Source organism: Patella vulgata, chromosome 3, assembly GCF_932274485.2.
Source record: "Patella vulgata chromosome 3, xgPatVulg1.2, whole genome shotgun sequence".
NCBI classification, from domain to species: Eukaryota; Metazoa; Mollusca; class Gastropoda; family Patellidae; genus Patella; species Patella vulgata.
The window spans coordinates 38523877-38531662 of record NC_065881.2 but is presented as its reverse complement, the minus strand read 5'-3'; positions in this window follow the sequence as shown (position 1 = coordinate 38531662).

Below are 7786 nucleotides of genomic sequence, written 5' to 3'. Positions count from 1 at the left end.
GGGATTTGGAGAATTTTATTTAATATTTTTTATTTTAACAGTTAAGCCAATTAATATTTATATATACTGTTGGTCTATATTATTTTTATACCGTCTGAACGACTAGCCACTGTGCGTGCCAGACTCCGTCCTGTATCAATAACAAGGAAGGGAGAACCACGCCGGAAGATATCGTTTATATCATAGAATATATTTCTATGGCCAGTTAGTATACACACTGGCAAAACTAAGCTTTACAATATTTCTGACCCCTCGGACCCCATTAACGATATAAATATTGGGCTTGTGTGCTCACACATGGTATTGTGCGTCATACAACATCAGCAGTCAACACGCACCTGAAATACTGTTATCAATTGCAGACATTTAACAGAAAGGGACATCTGTATGTTCTCTTGTCCATTATGTTTTCTGCATTTTTCTCTAAATCAAAATTTAACCAATAGCATATTCTTTGCATAGGATGAAGGCATCGGGTGTTTTCTACGGAAGCCCTGGAGAGACTTCCGACTTCCGACTTCCAACTTCCGAGTTCCGACTTTATTCAACTTCTGACTTCCAAATTCCGAGTTCCGACTTCATATTAGCCAATCAGAGTGCAATAAATTGTGGGATGTACGCTTTAGACGTGTGGAGAAAAGACATGCTAAGTTATTAAAATGTTTCCCCCAACCTTTTACGTTAATTTCTGGAGACTATTTGATTTTCATCTACTTCCATCTAGGTTATTCATAATCAGATATTGTTATGAGCCTGATATCATAGAATGGGATTGCGAAAAAGACTTAATGTCGATTCCATTATTAATGTCATTAACCTGGAACTTAACTTGGATTTTAAAACAATGTGGAAAGGGGTTATTCGGAATTGTGAATACGTGGTGAGGAGGCAAACGGTACTGGACATCTTAAGACTTCTGGATTCATATGGGATAGCACGGAGAAAGGCACATTGTTTAATAAGAAAATATTCTGCCCCAGGGCCTAACTTCATTTGGCATATCGATGGATATGACAAGCTCAAGCCATACGGATTTGCTATTCACGTGGCAATTGATGAGTTCAGTCATAAAAATTTGTGGTTAGAGGCTTGTCTAACTTAATAATGACCCAAACGTTATTGCTTCCTATTATTTACAATTTGTGTCGGAGATTGGAATCGTTCCACGTTACAGAAAATTCTGGAATAAAAATATTCCAACCTTACTTCAGGCACGATGATGAGACGTTTTCGGGGGATAGAAGCTTTAACTGGCAATAGTACAGCAAATCAGCGAATAGAGTCAGCGGTGGGGTACTCTTCGCAAACAATGCACTGATTTTTGGATTAACTTTTTCAAAGTTTTCCGAGATTGGGGTATTTATAGCCACGGAGATCCAAGAATGTTTTCAATACCGTTTTATGCCTTTACTTCAGACCGACTTATGGAGTTCCTCAGGGATCCGTCCTTGGGCCGGTCTTGTTCGCCATATACACCTCACCATTAGGAGACATAGCCCATCGTCATGGTTTATCAATTCACCTCTACGCAGACGATACACACCTATATCTAGCGTTCAAACCCACCTGCCTGAGATCTATTGACTCGGCCTTCACTAAGATGTCACTTTGTGCAGATAATATTAAACAGTGGATGTCTTGCAATTTTCTGAAGCTAAACAATGACAAAACAGAACTAATAGTCTTCAGTTCTAAATCTGTACGACGGAGTTCGAATCTTCCGCCTTTCCAAATTAGAAGCCATAGCACAGAACCGACACAGGAGGCGAGGAACCTTGGATTTGTGTTTCAGTCTACTCTGTCAGCTGAATCACACATCAACAAAATATGCAGCAGAGCCTACGCCAATATCCGCAATATTAGTCAGATTAGGAATTTCATCAATACCAAAGCTGCTGTCTCCCTGGTCCAGTCATGTGTACTGTCACATTTAGACTATTGCAATGCCCCGCTTTACGGTGTACCAAAAACTCTCATCACCAAGCTACAGAAGGTCCAAAATTCAGCAGCCAGAGTAGCGACAAGGACAGGGAAATCAGATTCTATAACACCAGTACTGAAGAGTCTACACTGGCTGAACGTGGAACAACGAATCAAGTATAAGCTACTGATGCTTGTATTCAAATCCAAGCACAAACTTGCTCCGCCTTATCTTCAGGAACTATTCCAGGATCACCAGCCAGTCAGAACACTCAGATCAGCGAACAAATATCTACTTGACCCTCCATCCTCAAGGACAGCAACATATGGCGACCGTAGATTTGCAGCAGCTGGTCCAGCCCTATGGAACTCACTGCCAGACAACATCAGATCCATTCCATCTCTGGATGACTTCAAGAGTGCAATAAAGACACACTTGTTCAAAGAGGCATATCCATAGACAATCCCTGTATTGTATATATCCATGTGTTGTCAGACTCCAGCAACTGGTAAAGGCGCTATAGAAAAACATAGTTATTATTATTAATATAGCAGTCAAGAATACATCGACCTTGTCAGCCTAATTTATCCGGATGTGCAAGTACCAAAAACCTGCAACAACGCCCCCTTTCTTTCTGTCTATAATTTTACGACGTCTCTATATGTAAAGAAATGAAATTCCCCCCAAAAAACTTATTTCTAAGTGGAAACTACAATGTATGTAAGGATTTTATATTTATTACATAAGATTATGACATTTGAACGTGTAATTCATATTTAGACTCTCATGTCCCATCATAAAGTGAATACAATGTTGCAATGCATATGTGTATTAAGGTCAGTATTTCATTATAAGTCAGTTTTAGGTAGGTCTAAGGTCGGGTTAAAGTAGTGCAGTCTTAGTGCAAAAAATATTGTAGAGTGGCATTTCAATGTCAAACACAAAATCACAGTAATCTTTTTGTAAGAAAATCTTTGTGCATGTTTGAAGACACAGAGAAAGTTCTAAGTAAGTAAAATGGTTGTGAATTTTTTTCATGACACTTTATCCAAATCAAAACCCTTTCATAAAGTTTATATAAAAAATGGGCAATATTTGCAATTACTGTCATATATTTTTTCAGTGGGACGTATCAGTCCCGCCAGGCAGATTTTACACCCATATTGGTCCTGGGACTTCGAAGTACCAATGCGTTTTTTTCCCCAATTTATGTGACTTTTCCTTTGCGATTTGATTAATATGTCTGAATTTATCCTTTTACAACATGACAAAGAGATTTTAAATTAAAACTGGTCTGTGAAATGATATATGTTTTCAGAAAATCTTGGTCGATGTGAGGTTTGTTCTAAGAAAAACATCAAATCCCGCCCTCAGAGTAAATGTGTTACGTGTAATGTATTTTTATGCTGTAATAAATCAAGAAATTGCTTTCTAGATTTTCATGGTGTGGTTGGAAATAAACTATACATTTGAATTTCAAGTTAAAATTGTTTAAGCTTTTAGTTGAATGGATTTAACATGGATTATTGTTTCAAATTGTTGAAAAAATATAGTTCTCGTTGTTTGAATTGTCTGTTTAGTGTTGTGGATTAAAGTTATGATGAAAATACAGATTTCAAGAATAATTTAAACTTTTCGTCTTTTTTGTATTGAAAATAATTTCCCCTTTCGCCGCCCGTCGGGACATTCAAGTCCCACCCCCACCCGCTTCAGCAAAATTTATAAAACTTAAAAATATTTTTTGGGATATCCTAACCAAACCCAAATCATTTATAAAATATCATAAAAAAAAAGAAATATTTATAAAATTTAACCACTTGGGCCCGAAAGGGTTAAGCTTTGTGTAAAATATGTATAGTTTAATGGTCGAGAGCCAGACATTGCGTAATATATTGTAAGAACAAGAGGGCCGTAGGCCCGAGTATTTTTACAATATATTACGCAATGTCTTAAGCTCGAGACCATTAAACGACTTAAAATACAGACACTGTGCACGTGCTTTTGCAATGAAATGCGTCACGCGAGTCCAGTATTTCACTAGTATAAATAATGTACGATTGGCCATTTGCCCGTACCATTATTAGGAATATTATTTGTTTTAGCACACCACGTCCATATAATTAAACTTTTTTTTCTCAAATATCCTCCATTTTTTTCAAGGGATTATTCAGAATTTTTGTATGGAGTACCATCATAAACATCAGTTGGATTAAATGTTTCGGATCTGTATGGAAAATTGTACATACTGCATCACAATTTCCTTGAAACTGCTTTTGGTTTTCAGCATTTTTTATACGTCCACATTCATAATGTGAACGTATTATGCCGTCGCCCCTGTCTGTGTGTGTGTGTGTGTGTATGTATGTATGTGTGTGTGTGTGTCTGTGGTTCGCCTACAGGGCGCAATTCTTCATGGATTTTCTTCAAACTTGGTATACTTATTCCTTATACCCCAAGGAAGATCCCTATTGTTTTTGGTGCATGCCCGACCCCCCGGGGCAGAGCCACGCCCATTTCTAGTATTTGTTTGTTTGTCGTCTACAGGCCACATTTCTTAACTAATAATCTTGAAACTTTGCATACACATTCTTTGTACCCTAAGGAACATCCCTATCGTTTGGGGTGCATGCCCAACCCCCAGGGGCAGAGCCACGCCCATTTTCTTTTCGTGTGTCTTTGTGTCGCCTACAGGGCGCAATTCTTACTGGATTATCTTCAAACTTGGTATACTTATTCCTTATACCCCAAGGAAGATCCCTATTGTTTTTGGTGCATGCCCGACCCCCAGGGGCAGAGCCACGCCCATTTCTAGTATTTGTTTGTTTGTCGTCTACAGGCCACATTTCTTAACTTATAATCTTGCATACACATTCTTTGTACCCTAAGGAACATCCCTATCGTTTGGGGTACATGCCCAACCCCCAGGGGCAGAGCCACGCCCATTTCCCATTTTCTTTTCGTGTGTCTTTGTGTCGCCTACAGGGCGCAATTCTTACTGGATTTTCTTCAAACTTGGTATACTTATTCCTTATACCCCAAGGAAGATCCCTATTGTTTTTGGTGCATGCCCGACCCCCAGGGGCAGAGCCACGCCCATTTCTAGTTTTAAAAAGTACCATATCAATCAAAGCAGGAATGTGGACGTATATTGCAGCGGTAGCGATGCTCTTGTTTATAATGATATCATTTGTATTACTTCTTAATTCAACCCTTGAAACTTTGTGTCAGGAAGCATAAAGATGCACTGACAATTAAACATTGAACATTTTTACTGAGTTTTACAGTAAAATAATTTGGCAGAGGATATTCGCCATTCTTTTACGTTATTTGCCATTCGTTTTCGTTATTTGCCATTGTTTTTTTTAAATCGATATTCTCGGTCCTATCACGATGTCTGGTCGAGGGGTAATGCTACCAACCACTTAAACTAGTTTAACTTCGACCTACAAAATGCACATACATCATTTTCGTTGCAGTAAAAATGCGAAAATAACTACTACAACAAACGTTGTTTGACACAGTGCCATTGGAGGTCTATTTATAGCCTAGCGGTGACTACCCGAAAAAGTACCATACTTTATGACCTGTCTTTGAAAGGTTTAAATAAGACAAAATAGTTTTATTCAAATAATATATGGGTAGATAAAAAAAAATGAAAATAAATAATCCTGCTGCTAAATATGAAATATAAAAACGAATGGCACAAAAAGACGAGAGATATGTACAATAAGATAATAATTGTCTGTCTTTGGTAATGTTTTATTTTATGTTGATATTCACTGTATACCCTGGTGGGACACACATGGAGAGAGAGAGAGAGAGAGAGAGAGAGTCGGTTCGACATACGTCCGTTCGAAACAACCTTGGTAATTTCTGGACTAACATATGGCTCAATTTCATTTTAATAATTCACTTGCGCATAGAGCAGTGGGAGGACCGAAGAAAACCCACGAGATTGGACGGACGGCCTTACTCCTTGTCACGTTCACGTACAAGCGCGGAATCAAAACCACGCTACTTGACTATAAAACATCTTCTGATCAAAGGCGCACGCGTTAACCCCCCCCCCCACCAGACATATTTGGGGCACGCTAAAGTGGGGCACGGTGGCTCAGTCAGTAAGACGTTGGCTGGTGATTCCAGCCGAAAAATTTCATTTGGAGTTTCCGGCGTGGTTGCAAAGGACGACGTATAGTCGTTCGGCTGAGACCAAAAATCGATGTCGTTAAACCCCATTGCATTTCTTAACATGGGAAGGGTGTGTCACTTTGTTGGTTCAGCACTTAATGATCTACTCTATTTTGCAAAATGATACAAGGAAAGAGAATGTCGATTTAATAAAAGGGTGGCAGATAACGAAAACACATGGCGAAATACTCTTTGTCAACCGGATGGCGAATTAGTCTGATGATCATACCAGGTGTTGGATGAGAATGTTCATATGTATTGTTCGGCATGGTTTTCTCGGTGTCCTCTGGTTTCCTCCCACGACTAAAGAACCCTACGCACAAGCGACCCCGAAAGAATTTTCTGAGGGAGAAAAAGCCAGGACAAAGAATAAAAGTTGCTATTTGTTACAAGTCAAACTTAAACAGTTTGTGACATTCTAATTTCAGTCAGTTTCAGCGTGGTTTCGATTCACCTGTTCTATCACACAAGGAGTAGGGTCGCCTGTCCAACCCTACGGGTTTTCTCCGGGTCCTACCACTGCTAAAGTCTAAAGACCCCTACGCGCAAGGGAATTATTCAAATAAAAAAATGGAACCCTATGTGTTAGTCCCGAAATGACCCCTTCTCTCTCATTCCAGTTTCATATGAGGGAAATTTTGCCCGGATACGCCAATGTATACACGGGTCCTCGGTTTTTCGTACCACCCGAACGACTACACAATTGTCCTCGTCAGGTCCTCCGTTCTGCACCACTGACAAGGGGAAATAACCGAAACAAATATAGGTCGCTTAAACAAACATTCATGATTCCAGAAAAAATGTCACTGTGTATTAAACTGACTTTAAATTTTCTAAATTTTATGCCGAATTTTAATCCCTCTGGCTGGTACGCCTATATGTGAGTAGATGTAAATGGATTATATGTTTGACAATAAAACACACGGTTGAGAAAGAAATGTAGGCTATGAGTAGCAAATGAATACGGGATGCCAATAAAGAAATGGCGGGGGGGGGGGGCAATGCAATGGTTAGCACGTGCACGCTGTATCATAAGGTCTGTCATTGAGGTCTCTATCTCTCTCTCTAGTTTGAAATGGAAGGTACAAATAGAAATATACGGATGGCAAATATAACACGCAGTTGGAAATGAAATGTATTGGTAGGAAATGAAATATACGAATGGTATATAGATATAACATGCGGTTGGCAATGAAATAATATGGGTAGCCTTCACCTCCGGGTGGTTGGCGGGCGGGCAGATCAGGTAGAACAATTTCAATAAGAGTTTGTGGCTTTCGCAGGAATGAAATTAGATTAAGTTTGTATTTTATCTACTTTGTGATAAACAAAAGTGCAAAGAAATGCGTTTTCAATGCAGTATTAGTAAAGATACAAAATTTCACAGAATACGGAACTTTTCACATGTGTGCTACTTCCATCTACACACGATGTTGGTTTCGCTGTCTACGCTTCGCTGTGAACGAAGGTGTTCATATGCACTATTTCAAATAACAAATGCCAATTAAAAAGGGATTCTGGGTCTGTATTTTGAATAAAAGCACAAACAATCTGCAAGAATGTTAGGTTTATTAAACGAATGGCGAATAACCATCCTTATGGCTCTAGGCTATTCGCCATTCGAATATCCAACCCGAAATAATTTGTTATAAATTTTATTAAATACTAGCAGGATAC